Source organism: Lepus europaeus, chromosome 1 (assembly GCF_033115175.1).
Source record: "Lepus europaeus isolate LE1 chromosome 1, mLepTim1.pri, whole genome shotgun sequence".
Classification (NCBI taxonomy): domain Eukaryota; kingdom Metazoa; phylum Chordata; class Mammalia; order Lagomorpha; family Leporidae; genus Lepus; species Lepus europaeus.
The window spans coordinates 111,020,398-111,047,626 of NC_084827.1; the positions used below are offsets into that span (position 1 = coordinate 111,020,398).

The following is a 27,229-nucleotide window of genomic DNA, read 5'->3' on the forward strand; positions in this document are numbered from 1 at the left end:
CAGGTGGGGGATATTTCTGGAAGTAAGGAAGCAAGGTCAGTGTCTGCTCTCCTAACAAGTGTCACAGAAAAGGAACAGCACTTCTAGTGCAAACCAAGGCTCCCATGCCCCAAGGAAGTACCCAAAGACATGTTTAATGGGACTGGAGCTCTGCCTTGGATTTTCCCCATGGCTTCATCATCAGCTCTGGACCCTATGCTGTAATTCCCCAAGCAAATCACCCTCATGTTCCAAACCCAGGTCTCCAGCGTAAAAGCTCCCATTCCAGGAAAGCTGAATCTAGGACTACTCACTTTCTTGGAAGAAAGTCTATGGCTCTGACCACACATGGAACAGGAGGCACTTTACTCACGGAACTGCCTTCACAAGCCTGCACAATCCTCTCTTCATCTCCTTTTGTATGGGAGAAGTCGCACTGCTAGTAAGGGCCTGAGCCGAGATCTGGGCCACGTGTGCCGGACTCCAAGGGCTCAGCCTGTTTCCTACTTCCCTCAAAGCCAGAGCACACCCTTCCCTTCCTCACTGGCTTTGGCCTTGCTAGGAATGTATTTCTTGCAGTCCTATGTGATTCAAGATGGAATTCAAGATGGAACCAGCAAGATGGAAGGTTCTGGTGAACTCTCTCTGGAGCCCAGTTCTAGGAGTCAGCGTCTCCGCCAGAGGCTGGCTCAGGGCCTCTCTTGCCCTGACCTCCCTGCTGTCTCCATCGGCTGAGCTCCTGCCCCGGCAGCTGATCCTCAGGGTCCTCCCAACGCAGGACACGCCAGCCCTAACCCACAACGCTCCAAACACCAGAGTCAAACACTGCAAAGAGCCCTGCTGCCAGCAATGTGTATTTTCCAGTCCCCTGAACAAGAGTCCATCCCTGAAGGCAGCCACAGAGAAAGTGCTCAGTAGCTGGTCAGCACTGGGGAGGTGCCCAGCAGAGCAATCAACAAACATCTCTAACTAGCTCCCCACAGGAAGCCATTTTATTAATCCTACCTGCTGTAAATCTCCCCCAAATCCTACTCTTCCATTCTTAACCCTCATTCTAGAACATTCTCAAATCAGGGAAAATGAAAAACACAAAACAAGAAAGCAAATTCCCAGAAAAGACAAGGCAGGTTTGTGTTTGGAATAGGGGGCTGCCCCTTATAGACAGCTAAGACTCCTGACTGTCACAAACACAAGTGAGAACTAGGACACAGCGTAAGGACTGGGACGAGGTGGTGGGCAAAGTCTTTTGTTGGAGCTTTACAGTGGATCACTGTAGCTGCTTTACAACTGCACGGACTGCAGACCATCCAGCTACTTTGCACTGCTACACAGAAACACATGTGAAGCCCCGTGGCCCGGGATCACCACCGCGGCACGGGACTGAATCCTTCATTCAACACGGGGAGAAGCCAGTCTGATCCAGAGATCTCCTCTCATTGCAGGAGATTCAGAACAGAGTTGAAGGCAAGGGGCACCTGCAGGATCAGCCAGCCTAACCCGTCACTTTACACCAGAGGAAACAAGGGCCCCTGATGGAAAGGGATTGTTTTCATTGTCATGCAGTGACTGAAAACCAGGATGAGGACGCCAGGGCAAGCCAACCTTATCCTCATCTGCCACTCTCTGCACCAGGGTGGTGCTTTTCCAAATTGCCAGTCAGGATCCACTGCTCCTGCCATCAGTGCATTGTGTGGAGGTCAGCATTTTTGGAAAGGAAATATCAGACGGTATCTCACAAATGAAGGGTAAGAACTGCTTTATAAAACTATGGTTTCAGCTGCACCCAAACTGAAGGAAAACATTTCTTTACTCTGAGTCACAATCAAAAACTGCAGACTTCAGGTGGGCATATAACCTTGAGGTTAAGATGCCTATTGGCTAGCCTGCATCTCCCATCCAAGTATCTGCGTTAGAGTCCCAGCTCCAGCTCCTGCTATCAGCTGGTCCTAAAGCAGACCCTGTGAGGCAGCAGTGATGGCTCAAGTGATCTGGTTCCTATCACTCATGTAACAAACTCAGATTTGGTGCCCAGCTCTTGAGCTTGACTTGGCCCACTCCCAGCTGTTGTGGGCATTTGGGAAGTGAACCATCAGATGGGAGCACTCACTCTCTCAAATAAATATTTGAAATATATATATATATGTATATATATACATATACACACACAAATATATATAATGCTTTCAAATCTGCTATCCTAGATAAAGATTCTCAGCATTAGAGTAAATCCACAGTTTAAAAGGAGAGGAGGAGGTGACCTGAGTGTGTGATTCTAAAAGACATTCGGAAATATTCTATCTTGCTTTCAGAGTTTTTATGTACTTTGACAGTTAAAGAGGAAGCTAAAAGTGGAGGACTTGTAAATCCAAGAATTAGACAAGTGTTAACAACAAGAAATAAAACAGCAGAAATTAAACAGCACCTTGTCTATATCTGTTGAATAATATATGCTATCTACATGAAACATTAATATTTAGTAGAGTATTTTCAATGAAGTATGCACAGCTTTGGGAGTAAGAGGCTCTTGACATTTTATGAATTCCTCGTTTTGTCCTAGACTCCTATTCCAAGTGAAATAAAACATTCTATAGGACAACAGCCTATGTGCATAAGCTCAGAGAGGGGCATCAGCTATTTTCAGTTTAAGGTTTTACATCACTCTATCGCCATCCACAATGAGTGAGCAACTCCAAACTAGGAATAGCTACGTTTAAGTGTGGGGTGGTCAGGACGTCAGTGACCATCACAGGCAAGAGGTTCTCTGAGCTGATGATACATTCCTGTGTGTGCTGAGAGCCAGGGTAAAAACGCCAGCCTCTCAAATAACTTAATGGAGACAGAGCATCACGTGTTCTTTGTGTGTTCTCACAATCAGAAAGTTCTGCTCTCTTACAGTAACTAACCCCAGCCCAGGCTTCCTGTGACTTCTTTATTATGCAGCCTCTGTTCCTTTATGTTTAATTCAGTAGTACTCTCATTACACGAAGCAGTGTGTCTAGAGCCCACCAAAATTCAACTTTCTGGATACATTACTAACTGTTCACTAAAAGTGGGGGGGTGGGTGAGGAGATATGCTTCACAGCCACAAGAACACTCAAGGTATAAGAATCCGCAAAATGACATTCGCTTCCATTGATTTATCGATGAACAGTAATTGAATTCCTACCATGTGACAGGCAGCTTGCTAGATAATGAAAAGTCCAAAGGTGACCGTTCCTGTTACAATGGAATAACCTCTCCATGGGATCATTTCCTGTACAGCAGTTAAAAGGGACGACTGGAACACTGCTGTGGATGGAATGTGTCCCCTGGAAATCCGTATTGTAGAGTCCCAACTCCCAGGGAGACTGTATTTGGAGATAGGACCTTTCTGGAGGTAGGTGAGGTCACCATAGGTCATAGGGATATGTCCGCACAGGAAGACACAATGGACAGCTAGCTTGCCTGTGCTGCGTGTGTCTGTCTCTCTCTCGCTTCATCATAATTTGACACAGAGAGAAGGTACTCATCTGTAAGCCAAGACAGCCCTCACCAGAAAATGAATGGGCCAGCATCTTGGGTTCAACTTCCCAGCCCCAAGAAGCATGAAAAATACACTTCTGGAAGTCACTCAATCTATGGTATTTTGTTCTGGCAGCCTGAGCAGACTAATACAAAAGCCTTCCACTGTTCTAAGTCATTTGCTCACTAATTCCTATTGTAAATAATGCACTACTAATTCAGAGTTGTCAGAAACAAGGCGGGGGCCTGGGTACATAGTGGCGCACTGGGTTAAGCCTCCAACTGGGATGCTGCACAATGTGTTGCAGTGCCAGTTCACATCTCAGCACCTCTACTTCCAATCCAGCCTCCTGTCAGTGCACCTGGGAGGCATCTGGGGCAATGGACCAGAAGATGGAAGATTTACCTTTCTGTCTCTCCACACCTCAAGTAAATAAGCATTTTTTTAAGAGTTTTCAGGATTCTGCTCTCCATGGCACTGATTCTCCGTGATTTTCTGACTTCTATTGAAACCTCAGCTTCCTTAATGGGCATAATAAAATCTATCTGTAGGGCTTCATAGCATAATGTCTCCCATGCCCCTAGGAAACACCAACTCAGTAAATGTCAGGTCCTCTCTTTGGGACTCATTTCTCCATTTTCTTTTTTCGGGAGGTAAACTAATCTATAGAAGGGGTGGGGAATGTCCAGCCTGTGAACCTTATCATACGGTCTGGCCCTGCCAAGGCAACCAAAGGCAGGACTTGAAACCCAATAAATCTATAGCAGACTCATTTTTAAGTCAATAATTTTGTATGGCCCAAATGATGTTATAAATATCCAAATGGCCCTTGGCATCAAGAAGAAAAAAAAAGTCCTGTTCCCCCCCCCCCCCCCCCGATCTATGGTTTCATAGCACCAGTAGAGAGGAAGACAACAGACCTTCTTAGGTCAGTACTAAGTTTTATTTTGCTTAACATATAGAAGATTCAGTTGGTTTAAAAGAAATAAAGGATGGGGCTGGCGCCAAGGTTCACTTGGTTAATCCTCCGCCTACAGCACTGGCATCCCATATGGGCCCTGGGTTCTAGTCCTAGTTGCTCTTCTTCCAGTCCAGCTCTCTGCTGTGGCCTGGGAGGGCAGTGGAGGATGGCCCAAGTGCTTGGGCTCCTGCACCCACACGGGAGACCAGAAGGAAGCACCTGGCTCCTGGCTTCTGATCAGCACAGCGCAGGCCATAGCGGCCATTTGGGGAGTGAACCAACGGAAGGAAGAGACCTTTCTCTCTGTCTCTCTCTCTCTCTCTCACTGTCTATAACTCTACCTGTCAAATAAAAAAAAAAAAAAAAGAAGAGCTACATTTAGAAAGCAAAAGACTAAATGATTCTGATACAGCATGCTAAGTCTAAGAGTCTAAAATATGAGATAACCCAGAGAATTTAGGAACAGCTATAAATTAATATTATTCTAGAGCAAAATGCCAAATTTGCATTGTACTTGAATATCTAACCTCTTAACATGATTTGAAGACATCTTTGTCTAACCAGATTGCACGAGTTCAGATCCCAGCCGTGCCACATCCTTATCTTTGGAAGCATTAATCAACTCCCTGTTCTTCAGTTTCCCCACTTATAAAATGGCAATCATAGTATCTAGGCTCATAGGTACAGCTGATGCACGGAAGCTTACAGCTGTGTCCAGCACAGGAAGCATCAGTTAAATCTTGGCTACAGCTGCTCCTGAGGGAAGTCTCCCCAGGTCAACTACAATCCGGTCAATTTGTCATTTTAACGCTACTTAATCTAAGTGTCCTTCAAAAAGTTCATGAGGAGTGGGCTTGTGGTGCCAAAGGTTAAGCCACTGCTTGGAATGCTCACATCCAATATCGGAGTGCCTGAGAGCCAGTCCTGGCTCCTTTGCTTCCAGTCAAGCATCCTAGTAATGCACCTGGGAGGCAAATGGCGGCTGCCATCCAAGTGGGAGACCTGGATGGAGACCCTAGCTCCTGGCTCTGGCCTGACCCAGCCCTGGCTATTGGGAGTGAACCAGCAGATGGAAGATACCACCCCCCCCCCTTTCTTTATCTGTAGCTATGTCTTTCAAATAAATAAATATATAAACTATTTAAAAAAGATTTATTTATTTGAAAGTCAGAGTCACACAGAGAGAGGAGATGCAGAGACAGAGATCTTCCTTCCGCCAGTTCACTCCCCAATTGGCCGCAATGGCCAAAGCTGCACCAACCCAAAGCCATGTGCCAGGAGCTTCCTCCAGGTCTCCCCCGCAGGTGCAGGGGCCCAAGAACTTGGGCCATCTTCCACTGCTTTCCCAGGCCACAGTAGAGAGCTGGATCAGAAGTGGAGCACCTGGGACTTGAACCAGTGCTCATATGGGATGCTGACACTGCAGGCAGCGGCTTAACCCACTACGCCACAGAGCCAGCTCCAATATACTTTTATAAATGAGCAAAAGATATGGAAAGATATTTGAAAGAACATATAAAAAACATAATAGTAAAGAGTATTTTGAAACACTCAGGGACAACACGTATTATGATACAATTAAGTAGAGAGATTAAATTTCTGTGCCAAAATAAACATCTTTGAATTCCACGTTTTACAGGAGCTTTTTGAAGCACTCCCATTTCACAATACTGATGTCTCATAAATAATTTACTCAGCCCTTATGCTGTTGATAACTATTCTCTTTAATTCCAGTCTTCCTCTCAAAATAAACAATATAGCAATAAACATATTGTACTTTTAAAATATAGGAGTATTAGTCCACATGAGTGTTTTTTAAGGTTAGATGTGAGGGGCTGGCGCTGTGGTGTGGCGGGTTAAAGCCCTGGCCTGCAGTGCCGGCATCCCGTATGGGCGCCAGTTCTAGTCCAGGCTGCATTTCTTCCTATCCAGCTCTTTCCTATGGCCTGGGAAAGCAGTAGAAGATGGCCCGGGTCCTTGGGCCCCTGCACCCATGTGGGACACCCGGCAAAGCTATGGGTGTTGCAGCCATCTGGGGAGTGGACCAGCAGATGGAAGATCTCTTTGAGTCTTGAGCCAGTAGGTCCCATCAGGGGCAGGAGCTGACCAGGGAGGGCTCAGGTGAATAGACACACGTGTGACCGTACTACAGGGAAGAGCTGCCACTCAGCCTCAGCCAACTGTCATCATGGGAGTTCACTGACCTACAAGGCTAGACTGTGGTGAGGTTTGAAGAAAAGCTGAGAATTCAAAATTCCTATGTCAGGCTTCCTAACAGTAAAGATAACAATTAATTTTTATTTTGTAAATTTTTATTTATTTTCATGTACTTGAAAGGCAGAGAGGGGCCGGTGCCATGGCTCACTTGGTTAATCCTTGGCCTGCAGCTCCAGCATACCATATGGGCACCGGGTTCTAGTCCTGGCTGCTCCTCTTCCAGTCCAGCTCTCTGCTGTGGCAAGGGAGGGCAGTGGAGGATGGCCCAAGTGCTTGGGCTCCTGCACCCGCATGGGAGACTGGGAGGAAGCACCTGGCTCCTGGCTTCAGATCGGCACAGCACTGGCCATAGCAGCCATTTGGGGAGTGAACCAGTGGAGGGAAGACCTTTGTCGCTCTCTCTCTCTCTCTCTCTCTCACTGTCTATAACTCACTTGTCAAAAAAAAAAAAAAAGAAAAGAAAAAGAAAGGCAGAGAAAGAGAGAAAGAGAGAAAGAGAGACAGAGAGACAGAGAGACAGAGAGAGAATCTTTCACCAACTAGTTCACTCCCCAAATAACTGCAAAAGTCAGAGCTAGGCCAGACTAAAGCCATAGCCTGGAATTCCATCTGGGTCTCCCACATGCCTGACAGAGACTCGAGCACTGGAACCATCATCATCTGCTCCCTCCCAGGACGCATTATTAGGGAGCTGGATTGGAAGCAGAACAGCCAGAACTAGATGTGGAATCCCAAGCTTCAGCCTAACCTACTGTGCCACAACACCCACCTCTAGCAATGAATTTCTGAAAGCTAAAAAGCACGGTGAGGAGACAGGTGGGGGCGCAGCAGCCACTCATGATGTCAGTCTGAGGACCGATTCTGGTCCTAGCTTCTCTACTTCCTACCCAGCTTCCTGATCCTGTGCCTGGGAGAGAAGCGGCAGATGACCCATGTGCTTGAGCCCCTGCCATTCATGTGGAAGACCAAGATGGAGCTCCAGGATCCTGGCTTCCACCTCTGCCAACCGCAGCCATTGCAGCCATTCAGGGAGAAGAAAAAGCAGGTGGAAGATTTCTCTCACTCTGCGTGTGTGTCACTCTAAATAAATAAATAAATAAATAAATAAATCTATTTTTAAAAAAATGATGAGTCAAATGGAAACTCACCCCAGGCCCATATTTTGCTTACCTGGATTACTTCTTTTGGTTTCATTCCCTAATGGCCATATTTTATACTATGTATTATATTACACATGTGAACTTTCCTTTTTCTAGATTAAAAACAGTCACATTTCTTTCATACAGTCCAACGTGACATGGGAATTGATCCAAACCAATTTACTATACATCACCCACCTCATCTTACAACTCCACATACAGCGAGAACCTTGTTGAAACTAATCTCTTTTAGTTTAGGTTTGATTTATTTATTTAAAAGTCAGAATTAGAGAGAGAGAGAGAGAGAGAGAGAGAGAGAGGTTCCATCCACTGGGTTTACTCCCTAAGTGGCTGCAATGGCTGGGGCTGAGCTAAGCCAAAGCCAGGAGCCTGAAATGCTCCCTAGGTCTCTATGTGAGTGGTAGAGACCCAACACTTGGGCCATCTTCTGCTGCTTTTCCCAGATGCATTAGCAGTGAGCTGGATTGGAAGTGGAGCAGCCGGGACATGAACCAACACCCATGTGGGATGCCAGTGTTGCAGGCTGTGGTTCTAGCCCCTGTGCCACAATATACCCTATGGCTAATCTTTTAACATTCTATGAGAAAGGGACATGCACACAGTGAAACCTCAAGTCACAAAGAACCTTAAGCCAGGTGTTTCTTGAATGTGCCACACATATGCCTTAATTAACAAAAAGGAAACCTGGCAGCGACCTTTGTGGATAAATCATATATAAGCCAGTGGCTGGCTACCAGGCCTGGTTAAGACCACTTCCTGGAGACAGCTATGAGCCAGTGGCCCCCCACGTACTCTAGCTGGGTTACATCCTCCTGTAGCATGCAAAGAATGAGTTAGCAGAGCTTCCTCAGGAGGTTCAGGGAAGCACCCTGGCGTTTCCCCAGTGACCTGAACAAAAGTGTGTACCTAGGAAAGTCTGACTTATCAGAACATTTCGGGGTCTCAGACCTCACCGAGAAAAAGCAGCCCTTGTAGACAACTCATTGAGAACCATCAGATGATACCATACCCCCCCACCCAGAAAAAAAGTAGCCTGCAGTTCTGATCTTAGGAGAGATACAGAGAAGCTGTTGTGTGGAGTCAAACGGAAATGAATGTAAATGAACCCATCCTGGGTGTCCAGCTACATCTAAAGCAACAACTAGAAACACGACACAAAAAAGAAACTCCATTTTGGGCTTACTAAACCCTCAGAAGGTGCATGGATTGGAATCATGTAAGATAATTCAGAAGAAACAGAAATGCAGTCATTCTCGATAATGATAAAATTATTCTTAGGAGACTGGAGAATCTGCACAGCAGATGAAGGAAAAGCAGTGTGTTTGTGATAAGGAGCTATTGAATAGCAGAACCTAATTTCCACCCAATCCACAATGTGGTTACTAATGAGTATTACTCATAGTCAATTCTTTCTTTTTTATTTTTTAAGATTTATTTATTTATTTGAAAGGCAGAGTTAGAGAGAGAGGTAGAGACAGAGAGAAAGAGAGGTATTCCATCTGCTGGTTTACTTCCTAAGTGGCTGCAATGGCTGGAGCTGGGCTGATCTGAAGCCAGGAGCTTCTTCCGGGTCTCCCACGTGGATGCAGGGGCCCAAGCACTTGGGCCATCTTCCACTGCTTTCCCAGGCCACAGAAGAGACCTGGATCGGAAGTAGAACAGCTGAGACTTGAACTGGCGCCCATACGGATGCTGGCATTGCAGGCAGCGGCTTTACCCGCTACGCCACAGCATCAGCCTCCAATTCTTGCTTAATAACAGATTTTTTCAAAAGCACTGTGGGGGGTCCGCATTGTGGTGCAGCAGGTTATACTACCGTCCTTGACACTGGCATCCCACATGAGCAACTGGATGCTCTACTCCCAATCCAGCTGCTGCTAACGCACCTGAGTGTGCAGAAGCAGACGGCCCAGTTGCTTGGCCCCAGCCACCCATGTGGGAGACCCAGGTGAAGTTCCACGCTCCTGGCTTCAGCTGTTGCAGCCATCTGGGGAGTGAACCAGCTCACAGAAAATATCTCTTTCTCTCTCTCCCTTTCTTCCTTCCTTCCTTCCTTCCTTTCTCTCTCTCTCTCTAACTCCCTTTCAAATAAAATATTTTTTTTATTTAATGAATGCATTTTTACATAGACAAAACTTTAGGAACACAGTGGTTCTTTCCCTCATGCCCCCCCCCCCCACTAGACTCCCTTCCCGCCTCCCATTCCCTCTCCCATCTCCTTCTTCATTATGGATCATTTTTAGTATGACTTTATATATAGAGGACCATCTCTATGCTAATCATAGATTTCAATCAAATAAAATATTTTTTTAAAAGTACTTGTGAAGGTGATTATTTATCAGTCAAAAAATTTTTTGAATTAGTCTCAAAAGCACTTACAGGTTCACAGTCTGAAACATCAAGCCATACGTTCCAGGTTTTTAAAAGATTTATTTGTATTTATTTGAAAGGTAGAATGACAGAGACAGAAGCAGAAATAGAGAGGGAGAAAAAAAAAGATCTTCCATCTCCCATTCCACTCCCTAACCAGCCACAACAGCTGAAGCCAGGAGCTTGGAATTCCACTGGGTCTCCCATGTGGATTCAGGGGCCCAAGCACTCTGGCCATCTTCCGCTGTTTTCCTAGTCTTTTCGCAAGGAGCGGGTTCGGAAGTGGAGCAGCCGGAACTCACACCTGCACAGGGATATGGGGCACCGGTGGCAGCTTTACTCTGTTCCACAAGGACAGCCTCTTTATTCTACACTTTTAATCCTAATATTGGTACGGAGCAACAGACAACTTGGAACAAAACACATAACCTGTGGCTCAGTGAATGCGCTTTCAATTTTGAGGAGACCACCTCACTGCGAGCAGGGTGTGGGAGCGAAAGACATGTGGCCCCAGAGATCGGCTTAAATGACTCTAGAGGTCGCCGTCCTCAGAACCCCTTCCAGAGTGAGTCACTTCCTCAGGACGCCCCGCACAGTCCCCGGGGCGCTCACTGACTCAGGAGTGTCGAGCCTTGCTGCTCCTGGATTCAGCGCCTCCACCCATACTGCTGCCTGGACACAGGAGGCCCTTCATGTAGGTGTCAAGTGAACAAAAAGCTGAGTCTACACAAAGGACAGACCCCGGGGGTAGGCTGTGGAACCTACAAGCAAGGAATGAGAGTGCTTTTGCTCAACAATCGGTTGTCTCCACATACAGCCGTGTGTGTGTGTGTGCATGTGTGTGTGTGCGCACATGTGCGTGTGTGAGCCAACAGTTGTGGGGGAAGTGGCAGCCAACATCGAGGAACAAGCACAGGGAGGCAACTGCCTTCAGACATTTCTGATTCCCAGTACCTCCACTTCACTCCTGGAGTCCAGCAAGGGTGACACAGGGTTGGCCTTGGGCTGGGAACCTCAGGGTTGTTTGTTTGTTTGTTTTGGCTTTTGGTTTTGTTTTCTTTTTTTAATCATAGAATCCACTGTCAGGGGCTCAGCATGTAGGAGACACACAAAATGTGGCAGGCAGATAGCAATGAGGGCCTTTGGCGATGCCACCTGCTTACAGAGGTGATATCCAACACCAGAAAACACAAAGAGGTGACACACAGGACCCCAAATCCGCCCTCCAAATCCATCTCAGGAGACACGACATCAGCGCTGGGCCACAGCAGGCACACATTCCTACGGAGAAAATCTGATTTTCATATTCAGTAAAAGGTCACTTTGAAGTCCTCACCCCCTGCGAACTCAAAACCCCATGATCTGGCAGGACTAGAAAGCCTCCTGTTCTGCTCTCAGGGGGCGGTGCAACTCCTCCCGCAAAACCCACTCCATCAACTGATTAAATCAGCCAAGTGGGAGCCAACATTCCACAAAAGAATGCCCACTGCTAGTCATACAGATAAACAGATACACCCACAGGCAGAGCCCAAAGGCCCAAGAGTCCGGGCTTGAAACTGTAGGTATGGCAGAGGCCTCTGCTTCCTTACTGCTTTGAGCTCAAGCCACCTGGAAATGGGGATGGCTCCAAACACAAGAGCAGGAATGGACTTGGAGGTCAGTCCCAGTCCATTCCATCTCAGCTGCGGCTAATACTCATGTGGGCTTTAAATAAATAAGAAGAAGGTGTCCCTCTGATGGTACACAACCCGGAAGCAGCAGGGCCTGCCAAGTGGGCAAAGCAGAATTAGGAGGAAAACCTGAGTGGATTTTCAACCTCCAGGAACCACGTACCTTCCTTCCTTTAAAGGTTATTAGCATATCATAGCCCCCATCCTATCAAAAAATGGTTTGTATCTAAGCCCCGGGACAAGCATGATACAAGAAAGATTCTCGTGTGGGAAGAAAACCTTGGATTTTGGCGGATTGTCTCAAAAATCTGCAACAGCAAACTGCATCAGCAAAAGCAGTTTCAGGGCAGGTGTTCAGCTTAGCAACTAAGATGCCAGTGAAGATGCTCCCTTCTCATCCCACATCACAGTACCTGGGTTTAATACCTGGCTCTGGATTCAGACTCCAGTTTCCTCCTGATGTAGTCAATGAGAAGCAGCAGTGATGACTAAAGTAATTTGGTTCCTGCCACCCGCATGGCAGAACTGGACTGAGGTCCAGAATCTTGGCGCTGCCCTTTGTGGACATTTAGGGGGTGAACCAGTTGGTAGGAATGTGTGTGTGTGTGTCTCCTGTCCATCAGCCTCTCAAATAAATAAAATTAAAAATAAATTTAAAAAATGAAAATCATATTCTTGAGCCTATATCTAATCTATTGAATCAATTACTGCTGCGGAAGGCCTACAATCTGCATTTTGATTAAGCTTCTCCAGAGCATTCCCCATGCTCCTAGCTTTGGGAATCACAGTGCCTGAATGTGGGCTTCTCTCCCTACTCCTCCACCAGAATCCCAGGGCTTGGGGAAATCTGTCAGTCAGCACCAGCTAGGCAAATGGAAAGCAATACTTAGTACTGCAAAAGACATCATTTAACACAAAGATTTGGTTCGACAGGTGCTAGGGAACTAAAAAGACGCTGGGGGAAGCAGCAGGGACAGGCATCAAAGGCAGCAGGTAGAGTGAATCAGAACCCGAATGTTTAGAGGAGGAGACTCACAGGGAGCCCCAGAGCTCTGAGGAGGAAGTGCTGGCACTGGAGCTGCTCCTAGAAGAGAGCTTCACCTGGGGTCTGGACTCAAACTTCCTGGGCCCGGCTGCTGATGTGTCTCTGTGGGCCCCTGGAGCCTGCCTCCAAGATGCAGTGAGAAGCCGGAGACTGGAGCCAACAGTTCCTGCCAGACGGACAGATCCTTTCCAACAAGAACTATAAGCAAACTGGATGGAGCTTATCCCTCCTCCCTCCACAGCCTCCCAGAACTCCTCAGCCCCAGCCCTGCCAGCAGAGCCTATCAGGCAAAGGAAAGGCCTGCCCTGCCCACTGCCCTCCCGCCCCACACTCAGCACCCACTTCACAAGGAGCCCACAGGCCGTGTTGTCCATCAGCTCCAACAGGAGCCTGGGGCCTTTCCAGGCCCCACTGACAATGAACAGGCCTTCTCTTTCAACCCTTATTCCATTCTACTTCCTAACACAATACTTTTTCCAAAATCTAGCATTCCCAACAATGTTCTCTTCATACTCCCAAACCCATCTGTATCCAAGCATACTTCCTCTTGGTCACGTGGTGGTTACAAGGTGGGATCTAGGGTCCGACAGCCCTTAGCCACATTAGCCACATGGCTTTGGGCAGGTGGCTTGAGTGGAAGCGCCTCGGATTCATGGATTGTAAAAGGTGACTACAGCACCTACCTCACAGGATGGCTGTTCAGTGAGGTCATACATGCAAATATAACCAAAAAGAGGACATGTCTGACACCTAAATATTTAATAATATTTTACTTATCCATGTTAATATTAACAGTAGGGCTTCTTCTTCCAACCCCAGACATTTCGAGAGCTGCAGGTTATGGTTCAAGTCCAAGAACCACACCAAACACAACCAGTACTGAAAATGGCACAGAAATAGCAACAAGAATCCTCTATCACAAAGATAAGAATCTCTTGAGGGGGTGCACCCCGTGTTCCTGAGGAACACCCATTGCATCAAGAAGCACAAGAAAAGCCTGATGAAGACACAAGCCAGCAACCCAAGCCTATGAACACATCTGCTTAGGAGGACAAGGTCCTCCACAAGCCAAGGAAGTTAAAACCACGATCCAAAGGGTGTCAGCCCTAAGCTCCGGATCAAATTCCTAAACTCGGCCCAAGTTTGGGAAGCAATCTCATACCCACATTGAAATCGCCACCCCTCAAATCAAGCCCACAGCCCAGGGCCAAACCAAGCACAAAGCTCAGGCCCAGGCTGCACCTGCATGGCACCTGCAGGTCCAGTTCCAGCTCAGGCTTAGGCTCCTGCTCCCAAAGGTGCCCAGGTCCCTATGAAAGCTCAATAGGAACAGCTTCTATCTGCCAATGCAAGGACATAAAGGCTGGTGTAACCCCCTCCCCAAGTTGCCATCTGCCTGGGGCTAGTGTCCTCCTGTGCTGTTTGTACAAATAGACCTGATAAAGGGTAGGTGTGTGTGTCTCTCTCCATATATATATATATATATATATATATATATATATATATATATATAAACTAACTCAGACAACTGAGTTGAAACTAGATATAATCTCAGATTTTGAGAAAATTACTTATATCTCCACTCCCTGGAATGACCACTAACTCAATTCCTGCCAGATTCCTACCAGCAACCCCTCTTCGAATCCTACTCCTGGTAGCCAGCACAGCCAACTTTCATGCCACAGTGATTGGGTGCACAGAAAATTATACAGGGAAATGACTCATTGTTCAAGATACAATTAGCCCCACTTCTCAGGTCATTAAGCATCCTTGGTTACCACATCCTTGAAGCAGCAAGGAACTAAAAAAATCTCTCCTAGCTCAAGGACAGAAAGAGAAAAAAAGAATCCATTCACTTTAATGCCACGTACCCCTCCTTAGCTCTCCTGATTTGATTGTACTCATAATCAAACTCCTGCTTATCTGGTCTCCCTTGGCAACCGATGAGGTCCCCCAAGGTACAACCACCAACCAGGAAGGTCAACCCCTGCGTGTGAAAGTCTCCTCCCACCACACACTTGCACTCTCATTCAGAGGCAGGGACATGATGCTGTAGAGTACGAAATGAGAACAGAAAAACTAAGATCCACAAAGGAAGAGGACACAAATGACAGGAATATGAACAGCAGGTGCAGTGCTAGGTAGCGTCGCAGCAGGCTGCGAGAGCGTCGCTCGGCGGGAAGCAGGAGCCCTGAGAAGGGCCTAGCTCATCCCTTAAACCCTGCTGGAAACCACAGCAGCATACTGGCGGCCCCTGCCCCTACCACTCCTGCCCCGGGGTTTCATCCTAATAGAAGCTGCCCACAGAAACCCTGGTGCCATCAGTGGGAGAATCGCAGGGCATCAGGGGACCACTCTGTCCTGTAGTGTCGGAGCTGGAGCCCAAACAATTAGGACTGGGTAGGGAGATGTGGAGAAGCTTGTGGGGTCCCATGGATATCCTGTGAAAACAGAGATGCTGACTTGGCTGGACTGCAGTGGAGAAGAGTTCTATGTTCCTACAGGCTCCCAGGTGACACAAGGCTGCTGATCCAAGGACCACGTGTGGACTCTGCTACAGTGTAGGAGACATCACTGCCCTCCAGGTACCCTCCTGCTAACAAGGCAGTCCAGAGCTAAGAAGCTCGCTGACCACTGCTCTTGGTCCTTTAGGGCTGACTCAGGAGGGAGTGGGAGCTCTGGGAAAGCTCGGGGTTCATACATAAGAGGCACTGGCCTAGGAAAGGGGCCCCCCTGCCCACAAGAGTCCAGAAGGAGCAAATCCCACTCCAATTAGGGATTTTATGTGTATAGTTAGTGCTTCAAAGATGAAGCTTTTATTCAACACATATGGAGCACCTGAGACACACACACACACACACATAAAATTTTAATAGCAGTACCATCCCTTAATTTAATTACAAAAGAAATGCATCATTACAAACATCCTTTTTTTTTTTTTTTGGACAGGCAGAGTCAGTGAAAGAGAGAGAGAGAGAGAGAAAGGTCTTCCTTTCCGTTGGTTCACCCCCAAAGGGCCACACTGCGTCGATCCAAAGCCAGGAGCCAGGCTTCCTCCTGGTCTCCCATGCAGATGCAGGGCCCAAGCACTTGGGCCATCCTCCACTGCCTTCGCAGGCCACACAGAGAGCTGGACTGGAAGAGGAGCAACCGGGACAGAATCCGGTGCCCCGACCAGGACTAGAACCCAGGGTGCTGGCACCGCAGGTGGAGGATTAGCCAAGTGAGCCACGGCGCCGGCACAAACATTCTATTTTTAACTGGAGCTTTTTTCCATTTCTAACAGCAGTAGGCCATGCCCTCCCTCACCCCCACCCCCTAGTGCCTAGAAGCCACTGTGCATTCTACAGAGCAGTGCTCAGGATGGCATGAGGTTCAACGTGACCCGCAGTCATTCGCTTAATACTTTTTTTGGGTTTTTAACAGCTAGGCTGATTAGATTGATAAGCACATGCTAACATGATCTCTTAACAGATAAACTTCTTTATTTCCTTTCTGTTTCATTTACCCAACTTAAATGATAGGAAGTAATTAGTTTTATGTTGTTGCTGTCAAGTGTTTGGGTAACTAATGTTTCTACCTTGAACTCTAAGCCCTTAGAAGATGGTTACTTACTCTTCTGATATGCCTTTTTCATGGCCAAGATAACTCCTCCTGTACATCATCTGATAATAGCACGATGGTGCTAACAGTGTCTCAGCTCTCAACTCTCGGCATAGTCTACTAGCTACGGTGCATGGACCAAAATCCTGAAAAAGACTCAATCTCCCAATGTGCTCATTAGCTTCACTTAGTTACATGCCAAAGATGACACTTAAGCTGGTCCAGGGTCATAACTAGAACAAAATGGGTGGGGTGGGGACCAGCTATCAAAAACACATGATCTACTGACTACGCATAGTAATGATAACATTGCCTTCATCACGCAGGGAGTGAAGACATAGCACCTTGGGGTCGGAAAGAACTTCAACCCAGGGCTCCTACAAATCACAGCTATTACATCTCATCTGATCATCATGGCAGAGAATGTGTACTTGTTTATTCATTCAACAGATCTCACTCAGCCTCCAGTATGTGTTAGTCACTACTGAAGTTGCAGGAAGAGAAGCACAAAGCTGCCCTACTACAGGTTCAATTTCCGTGTGGAGCAGTGAAAAACGTCAAGAAAGCACCAACCGCTATGACAAAAAGACAATTATAGGGGACAGTACTGGAGCCACAATGGTCAAAGAAGAACCTCTCGGGTGGTGATATCCGTGCTGATGAGAAGGAGCAGATTCTGCCAAGATCCATGCACAGAGCTTTCCAAGAAGCAGGGAAATCAGGTGGAAAGGGCCTGTGGCAGGAGTGGCTTTGGAATGCTCAAAGAGCAGAGACAAGGGTCGTGAAGTTACAGCTTGCTGACCAGGGGGCAGGAGGAAAAAGAGATGGTTGGATAGGAAGGCAGGAGACTGAACATACACAGAGAGTTCCAGAGACCAAGACGAGTGTTTTGTAGGATTTTGAAAGACAAGGAATTCAGAGGATTCTAGAAAATTATAGGACCTAGAGCACGCTTTATAAAGGTCCTTCTGGCTTCTAGTATTGAAGTTGTAACGTGGGGCAGGAGTGGATGCTGCAGCATGATTGGCTGAGAAGTTCCTACAGATGTGCAGGTATGAATTAATAATGGCATCAGCCAGGGAAGCCATCGTGGAGGAGAAACACAGGTGGATTTGGGGCAACATATGCACACAGGGTCACAGGACGTAGGACGAACTGGCAGTTCCTGGGGCAGCTGGGGATATTCAGGTGCTAAAACTAAAGATGTAATCACCTCTAACATTGTCATGACCACATCTCACAGCAAATAGTCTTGACCCCTCACCCCTCCCGTAACTAATGCAATGCAGAGTATGTCCTGTCTGCTCCAGACAACAATTTGAAAGGCTTGGGCTGCCAGGCATTGTTCAACCAACCCCCAGAGTCAAGGAAGCTGAGTCCACAGCGGACGGAGCAGTGAAAACCAAGGTGCTACCCTCCGCCATCTCCTGGCCAGATGAGGATGGTCTTCTACCAAGGTCAGGGGGTACGGGGCGGGGAGGATGTGCACAACCAGACATTTATGTGTGCTTTCTCCTCCTAAAAAGAAATGCTGCATAAAACTAAAAGAAGAAATACAAATATTTGGTATAAATATTTGGGATTTGTAGAGTATTTTTTCCACCTCTTTTGGAGGCTTAAAAGAAACAATTCATGAATAAAAGCCCTTTTCTTTCCATCATTAAAATTAAGTCATTCTAAACAATGAGAAAATGGCCAGCGCTGCAACTCACTGTGCTAATCTGCCTGCGGCGCCAGCACCACAGGTTCTAGTCCCGGCTGGGGCGCCGGTCCTGTCCCAGTTGCTCCTCTTCCAGTCCAGCTCTTTGCTGTGGCCTGCGAAGGCAGTGGAGGATGGCCCAAGTGCTTGGGCCCTGCACCCACATGGGAGACCAGGAGGAAGCACCTGGCTCCTGGCTTCGGATCAGCGCAGTGTACTGGCCATAGCGGCCATTTAGGGGGTGAACCAACAGAAAGGAAGACCTTTATCTCGGTCTCTCTCTAACTCTGCCTGTCCAAAAAAAAAAGAGAGAGAGAGAGAATAAGCACATTTTAAAAATTACCTAAATACAACTATTTTCATGGTCACACACTACATTCTGTCCTTGTTCTCCCCCTCCTTCTCTCTCTGTCTCTCTCTCTCTCTCTCACACACACACACACATACACACACACAGAGCCACAATTGTGAGTCTGTGTTCTGCTGTCTTCATTCAGAATTAGATGGCACATACTCTTCATGTCTCTGAAACATTCTTCACTGTGGCACAACATCCCAACATGCTATTGTACCATGTATTATTGCCTTTTGTCCTCATCCCCTCCTGCATCTTGGCACTGTATAATAATTTCAAAGGGGTAACCCAAATTCGGTACAAAAAGAATCTAAAACACTACCAAGTGCATATGCTTCAGGGTTCTTGTATGCTTGCCATATTTGGTAACTCACTAAATAGCTTATAAAATCATCTAGCTGTCAATGATTTGCCAAACAAGGTGAGTAACACGAAATACAAGGATTTCACTTGAAGATGATTGACCTAGGATACCAGAATAACCTGTAAAGCACAGCAGGCTATCAGTTGGATGGACACCACAGAGTGTGCCCCTTTTTTATGGACGAACTGAACATGAACTTAGAGAAGGGATCCCATTCTCTAAAACAGTCTCAGCCTTCACTGGGCAGGCTCAGCAGGCTCAATGAGAGCGCATCAACAAAATGTCCCAAGAGACAACTCTCTGCAAGTTTTGACAGTTCTACATTCAAAGAGTTTACCACAATTAAACACATGTGGGTAAACTTAGACCTGGGTATATTACTTACAGATAAATGATAGAGATTATCATACTATATCCTAGTAAAGCTTCCTAACTCCCCAGTTCACATCTTGAAAAGAACCACATGCTCATGCCATGCACCTGCCACTTTCCCGGGGGTCCTCCAGATTCTTCCCTATGGCATTGGATTTTGGGTAATGTTAAAAGTAGCAAGGTGTTGGAAGTCGGGGAGTTTAAGGGGTTGTAGCTTCAAGAAATGCTTACAAGAAAAATCCTGTACCCCTTGATTGCCTAATACTCAAGGCAATGCACTGCATGTCGGACATGAGGTTGACAACAATGGAACTTCATGTTAAAAAACTTCTAAGATTTATTCATTATATTTGAAATGCAAAGCAACAGAGACAGAGAAGCAGGGAGAGAGAGAAACCAAGAGATCTTCCATCCACTGGTCCATGCCTTACATGGCTGCAATGGCCAGGGCTGGGGCAGGGGCCCAAGTGCTTGGACCATCTGCTGCTGCTTTCCTAGGCACACTGGCAGGGAGCTGCAGCCAGGACTTGCACGTGGGATGCCTGCATTGCTAGCTGCAGCTTAACCCACTGTGCCGTAGTGCCAGCCCCATCAATGGAGGTTTAAAAGGAGGCCAGCAGCAGCCTCTCTGGAAAGACTCTCACCAGCCTTGGAGACCAGCGTATGACCCTCTCCTGTGTTTGTATTTGCTAACCTCAACTAGGAAGTCCAGCTATTTCAGAAAAATGACCGAAAGAAAGAGGCACTTATTCACAGATCAGATCAGACGCTAGCATGGAAGAACACGGGACAGTCCCGGAAAACTAAGGAAACTGTTCAGCTTTGCAAACCTGTATCTTCCTTCAAAGCCACTGGCAGAGCAGCACCACTTAAAGGAAACATGCGATGACTACCTTTGAGGTAGGAAACAGGGATCCGGCACTTTAATGCTTATGGCAATGCAGATTTTAACGTCTCTGGCAGGGATTACATTGAACAAAGAACCAGAAAGGATGTCCAAATTCTTTGGACAACTGATCTTCTGCCATATCAAATACCGCCTTAGATAATTAAGCTGTCAGCAGGGCCTTGGGAGTATCTGGGCTAGACGAGTATCTGGGTGTCATATTAGATTTCATGGTAGTATCCAATGCACACGACAATACCTCACCTTCTCCAGCAAGAACTGAAATATCCAATTCAGGCCAACAAAACAATGTTCCATTTCTATCCATCTTCATTGCCCTCTTGAACTTTAAAGTACCATTTGCATGGATTTCTTGAATCTATGCATGAAAATATGTAATGGGTGGTCAGCTGGCCTAGCAGCGCAGACACTGCTGCCTCCATCAGAGTGCCTGGGTTATATCCTGGCTCCCGCTCTGGATGCCAGCCTCCTGCTAACGTGCACCCCAGGAGGCAGCACATGATACCTCCATGTGGGGCTGAGTTCCCAGCTCCTGGCTTTGACCCAGCCTGCTCCTGGATATGCAGGCATTTGGGGAGTAAAATAACATGAGCACACCCTGTATGTGTGTCTGTGCCTCTCAATCTCAGCCTCTCAAATAAAAAGAAAAAGTTAAGAGAAGTATAAAAGGCTACAAAAATAAAACAAAATTCTATGGAAATATTAAATGTCATCATTAGCCTGAATCAGCACATCCTCACCAAACTATCATCATCTTTTTTTTTTAAGATTTATTTATTTTATTTGAAAGTCAGAGTTACACTCTAGAGAGAAGGGGGTGGGGGTGGGGGAAGGGGTCTTCCATCCACTGGTTCACTCACCAATTGGCCTCAACGGATGGAGCTGCACTGATCCGAAGCCAGGAGCCAGGAGCTTCTTCTGGGTCTCCCACACGGCTGCAGGGGCCCAAGGCCTTGGGCCATCTTCTACTGCTTTCCCAGGCCACAGCAGGGAGCTGGATCTGAAGTGGAGCAGCCGGGTCTCGAACTGGCACCCATATGAGATGCTGATGCTTCAGGCCAGGGTATTAACCCACTGTGCCACAGCGCTGGTCCCAAACTACTACCATCTTACCTCACACTTAACTTTAAAGCAATCATATGGAGGGTCGGCATTGTAGCACAGTGGGTTAGACGGACAACTGCAATGCCAGCATCCCATATCAGAGTGTCAGTTCCGGTACTGGCTGCTCTACTTCCAATCCAGCTCCCTGCTAATGCACCTGGGAAGGTAGCAGAAGATGGCCTAAGTCTTGGGACCCTGCCTCCCATGTGGGAGACCAGGATGGAGCTCCTGCTTGGCTCCTAGTGTCAGCCTGGCTCTGACCTGGCTGTTGCAGGCAATTCAGGAGTGAACTAACAGGTTCATTCTCTTGCTCAATTGCTCTGCTTTTCAAATCAATAAATCTTTTAAAAAATAAAAAATAGTTAAGTGGCAATTTTTTAAAAAATGAACATATTTAAAGGATACCAGGAGTTAGACACCAGAATTAACAAATCTATTCAATTAAACAATTTTTTTTCTTTTATCACAATCATTGAACCTTGCATTACCCTCTTCTTCTGTACCAGTTCAAAAGTAATAATACGGCCTTTACTTGGTTTTATTATAAGAAATCCACAGAAATGTCTACCTGCCATGGGGTCAGGGATCCAATATTATCAGAACAGCCCCTATTAACGCTGGTAAACTGAGACTTATTTGACAGATATTTCAAATTCAGGGATTTTGAAAAAACATCAGCCCTGGGGCCGGCGTTATAGCGCAGTGGGTTAAAGACCTGGCCTGAAGCACTGGCATCCCATATGGGCACTGGTTCTAATCCCAGCTGCTCCTCTTCCGATCCAGCTCTCTGCTATGGCTTGGGATAGCAGTGGAGGATGGCCCAAGTCCTTGGGCCCCTGCAGCCACATGGGAGACCCAGAAGCAGCTCCTGGCTCCTGGCTGTGGATAGGCACAGCTCCTGCCATTACAGCCAATTGGGGAGTGAACCAGCGGATGCAAGACCTCTCTGTCTCTAGCTCTCTTTGTAACTCTTTCAAAAATAAATCTTAAAAAAAAAAAAATACCAGCCCAGAACAACCTGCCTGTTTGGTTTACACTTGTCATCTGAGAGTCACATTTACAGCTTAGAATTCATTAAATACAACTGCTAGCACTTCTAAAGGAATTCTTGTGGGGAAAACCCTGTCAATAACGAGTTAAAACTTACAGACAAGTCTCATATGACTGAAATTTGCCAACTGAACTCTTCAGTTCACTTTGTTTAAAAACATGATTTATTCATTTGAAAGGCAGAGCAACAGAGAGAGAAGGAGACAAAGACACACACACACACACACACACACGAGGGGGGGGAAGGGGAAGGAGAGAATCTTCCATCTACTAGTTCACTCCCCTAATAGCCACAGCAGGGGCTGGTCCAGGCCCCTAGCCAGAAGCCTGGAACTCCGTGTGGATCGCCCACATGGGCACAGGGACCCAATTACTAGGGCCCTCTTCTGCTGCCTTCCCGACTGCATCAGCATGGAGCTGGATGGCAAGAGGAGTAGCCAGGACTCAAAACAGGTCCAATATGGGAATATGGGAATACCAGTGCCCCAAGTGGCAGTTTCATCTGTTGTGCCACAACGCCAACACCCCCAGTTGACTTTTAATTTCTACCTCAGACAACTTATTAAATTGATGGAGCTGGGTATCATGGTACAGCAGGTAAAGCCACCTCTTGGGATGCCTGCATCCCACATCATTATGCTGGCTCAAGTCCCAGCTACTCTGCTCCCTAACCAGCCTTCTGCAAATGCTTCTAGAAGGCGGCAGATGATGACCCAAGTACATGGGTCTCTGGATCAGCCATGTAGGAGACCTTGATGGACTTCCTAGCTCCTGGTTTCAACCTGGCCCAGCCCTGGCTGTTGGGGCCATTTGAGGAGTGAACCAGCAAATGGAAGACTCATATTCTCTCTCTCTCTCTCTCTCTCTCCCTCCCTCCCTCCCTCCCTATCTGTGTGTGTCGCCCACTTTCTGTCGCTCTGCCTTAAAAGTAGATGAAAAATGAATAAACATTTTTAAAAATAAATTAATGATGGAAATTTCTTCCACAATTTTCTTTTTAAATATTTTGGATGCGCAGCCCACAGTGTAGAGGCCAATCCTGGCTGGCAGCCAGAAGAACATACCCCAGAGAAGGTCTCTGAGAACGCTGCAGACCCAAGATTCAGGCACAGAGAAGCACTGAGGAATATTTACAGACAGGCCTGGTCCACTTTTTTTGTCCTTATGTCGGGAATTCCCAAACACTCATCTCAGGAGTCAGCAAGTTCTGGTCATCGCAGGTCCACTCAGAGAGCCAGTCTTACACCCATCAAACCACAACTGCGAAAAGAAAAACCCCTTAAAATACTAATGCAGTCAACATTTTCAATGGCCAGGCACAATGCAATGAGAGGAGAGATAAACCAGACCCACATAATTTACCAGGGGATGGAAGGCAGTCACTCTCATCCCATTCCTAAGGGAACGAGGCTGACAGCTGGGAGAGATTCTCCCCACATCTCGCTTCTTGCTCCCAGAGCTTTCTAAGCTCAGCAGGGAATAAACACCACCTCCTTCCCATCTGCCCCTTCCTCGCCCCAAATCCAATCCCATCAGCCAACAGCCATGGGAGATGTTCCTAGCCCAGGCTCCTGAAATGGTTCCCAAAAGAGTTCTTTGGACACGGAGTCAAAACAATGCTCCTGGAGACCATCCAGTCAAAAGATGTCAAAGAACACATCTGTCCTGCTGGAACCCACGTTGAATGACGAGTCTCTGTGGACAGCCCCAGAGAAACAGAACGCACGGGATGGAGGGGAGGCTTCCCGAGAAGGGTGAGACCCTGCAGTGGGCTCACCTGCTGGCCCAGAAGCTGGAATTCCTCCAAGTGCTATCACCCATATCAGAACCAGTGAGAATACTGGGGAAAACAAACCCCTAGAGGTGACCAAATCTCCCAAACGCACTCTCTGCTGACAGAACCTGAGCACCCATATTTGTCAACAAGCTCCCAGAGACTCTCTTACACAATCACCATCCAACTCAAACAATGTCTGTGTATTTCCCAACGTTCTACCTTCTCCAATGGGAACACCACGTTAAAACACCAAGTCCCTGTGTTCAGGACCATTAAGCCTCAGTCCAGGCGCAGTCCCACTTGCTTTTACACTCCCAACAAACCCCACGGAGTATTTCAAACCTACTGGGAAACTCAGGCCCAGCCTTAACACTTTTTGTAAGCAGCACAGTCAGGATTTGCACACAGGTCCCTCTGACACAGAACGCATTCCTTCCACAAGACTCCCACTAACAAGCAGAGAAGTCACGTGGCTTTCTCTCCTAACAGTCATTCACAGATGGATGATGAGGATGCTGCTCCAATTCCACCTCCAAAGACGCCCATGTCCATCACATGCAACACTGGTCAGACAGATACCCCACTGCATAGGATTTGGGTCACTATAATTCAAGGGATGCAATACATGAAAACTTGATGGAACTAAAAAAATAAAGTAATGCTGTAAGACAATACATTTAAAAAGTTAATGAAGTTGAGAGAGTACAACCCATAATCACACACAAAAGATGGTGTGCACATATTTTTACCTCAGAGCAACTAAGTGAAGCAAACAAGATTTAGGAGAAGGGTAGGTGTTGTGGAACAGTGGTTAGGCCACTGTTTAGGATGCTTGCATCCCATATCAGAGTACCTGGGTTCCAGTCAGTCCACTTTCACTTCTGATCCACCTCCCTGCAAATGTGTACCTTGGCAAGCAGCAGATGGTGGCTGAGGTACTTAGGGTACCTGCCACCCACATGAGAAACCTGGCTCCAGGCTCCTGGCTTCAATCTAGCTCAGCCCCAGCTTTTGTGTATATTTGGGGAATGAACCAGTAGAAGGAAGTGTTTGCTCACTCGCGCTCTCTCTCTCTCTCTCTCTCTCTCTGTCTCTTTCAGCCTTTCAAATTTTTTTTAATTTAAAGTATTTTTAGAAGTATTTAAAAATAACTCCTGTAATTCACAAAACAGAGGGTAGCTGTGCCAGCAGATGGCCTCTGTGATAGGGAGCAGTGCGATAGTGGCACAATGGTTATATAACACCGTTAATTGGAAGACTTTCCAAAAACAAAGCCTGCATGTAGTGCAGGGCACTGCTCACATCTGGGGCCAGCTGAGTCTTCGCATCACAGTGTGCTGGGTACTGTCGGATGCTCAGTAGGGTCCCTGATATCTTCCTGACCCACTAATCAGTTGTGACCATCAACCCTGTCTCCAGACATCCACAAATGCCCCAGAGGATGAGGTCAGGCAAACTCCCCCTTGGCTGAGGACCACAGCTCAGAGAGTTCCATAGGTTCTGCCTGAAAGACAAAAAGTAACAAGGTAGGGGAGAAGCTGGATAACCTTTTCATATACCAAGGTCCTGGCCAGCCGCTGAGAACTAAAACTGCCCACAGGAAAAACGGAGGAACACAGATAATCCTGAAACCGGACGACCTGTTTGCAATGGCCAAGCCCAATCAACCACCCTCAGCAAAAGAACAAAACGCAAGAGATGAAGAAAGGAAAAGGGTATGGCATGGCCCCGAGGCCTGGGAAGGCGCTGGATCTGAGGCTGAGCTCATGAGAAAGAACGCGTCAGGGCTGTCGCCAGCGTGGAGGGGAGACCCTGTCATTTTCAGCGGTGCGGCCGTGACACTGTGATGAAACAACAGAACGTGAAACACCGGAGCCCGGGCAGGGGAACACAGCCTGCTCTATCTCAAGGGCCTCCAGCCATCTGGAAACACAATAAAAGGTTATAAGGTTTGACAAACAGGTGTGCGTTGTTGAAATGTTTGTGAAAGGCATCAGGCGCTTGCACAGGAGAGCGGCTACAGGGATTCCAAGGGTTTAAAAGGAACAGTCTCCTTGTCAATGGGCATTTATTAAGTGCCTAAATACACAAGGCGCTGTGCTGGGAACTGTACACAAAGCAAGGCCACACCTGGCCCCACCCCTGAGGACACACTATTTTTTTTTTCTTAAGGTATCTTTTTTTTTTTTTTTAAGATTATTTATTTCAAAGGCAGAGTTACAGAGAGAAAGAGACAGAGATGGGGTGGGGCAGAGAGGGAGAGGGAGAGAGAGCGGGAGCGAGAGCGGGAGAGCGGGAGCGAGAGCGAGAACAAGAGCAAGAGATTCACCTTCTATCCACTGGTTCACTCCCCACGTGGTTGGTTGCAATGGCCAGTGCTGTGCCAATCTGAAGCCAGGAGCTTCTTCCGGGTCTCCCACATGGGTGCAAGGGCCCAAGCACTTGGACCATCTTCCTCTGCTCTCCCAGGCCATTAGCAGGGAGCTGGATTGGAAGTAAAGCAACCGGGACTCGAGCCGGCACCCATCTGGAATGCCGGCCTCGTAGACAGTGGCTTAACCCGCTACACCACAATACCGGCCCCAAGGCATCTTCTAAAACTAGCATCACAGAGGCACACAGAAAGCATATTTTCTGTGTCCATCAAGGCTGTCCCACCTTCCTCCACAGATCACTGCCAATACAAAGGAAAGAAACAGTCATTTGAATAGGAAGATGGGATAGATGGGCAGGACATTGACCCATACCAGAATCCAAAAGAGAGCAGAAGTGCCTCGATCTCCTGCTGAAAGGAAGGTGTGGCCTGGGTCCACTCGGGACTCAGCTGCTCCACCTGGACCCTGGAGGAAGCCACTCAAGTACTGGCTCCCTGCACCCACATGAGAGACCCAGATGCAGTTTCTGGCTCCTGGCTTTAGCCTGGCCCAACTATTGTGGGCATTTGGAGAATCAACAGAGGATGAAAGATATAAATGCAGATATATATAGATATATATATATATATATATATATATGCATTTCAAATAAAAATATTTTAAAATACATTTATTCCAATTTACTTTGAAATCTATGAAAAAAGAGGTAACATCAATTA

General features: G+C 47.1%; 1 protein-coding gene across 2 annotated transcripts in view; it reads right to left on the bottom strand.

The window, feature by feature from the left end:
- The window catches only part of STK39 (serine/threonine kinase 39), a 357,460-nt gene that overhangs the window by 275,063 nt on the left and 55,168 nt on the right, over positions 1–27,229 (bottom strand). The window lies entirely within an intron of this gene.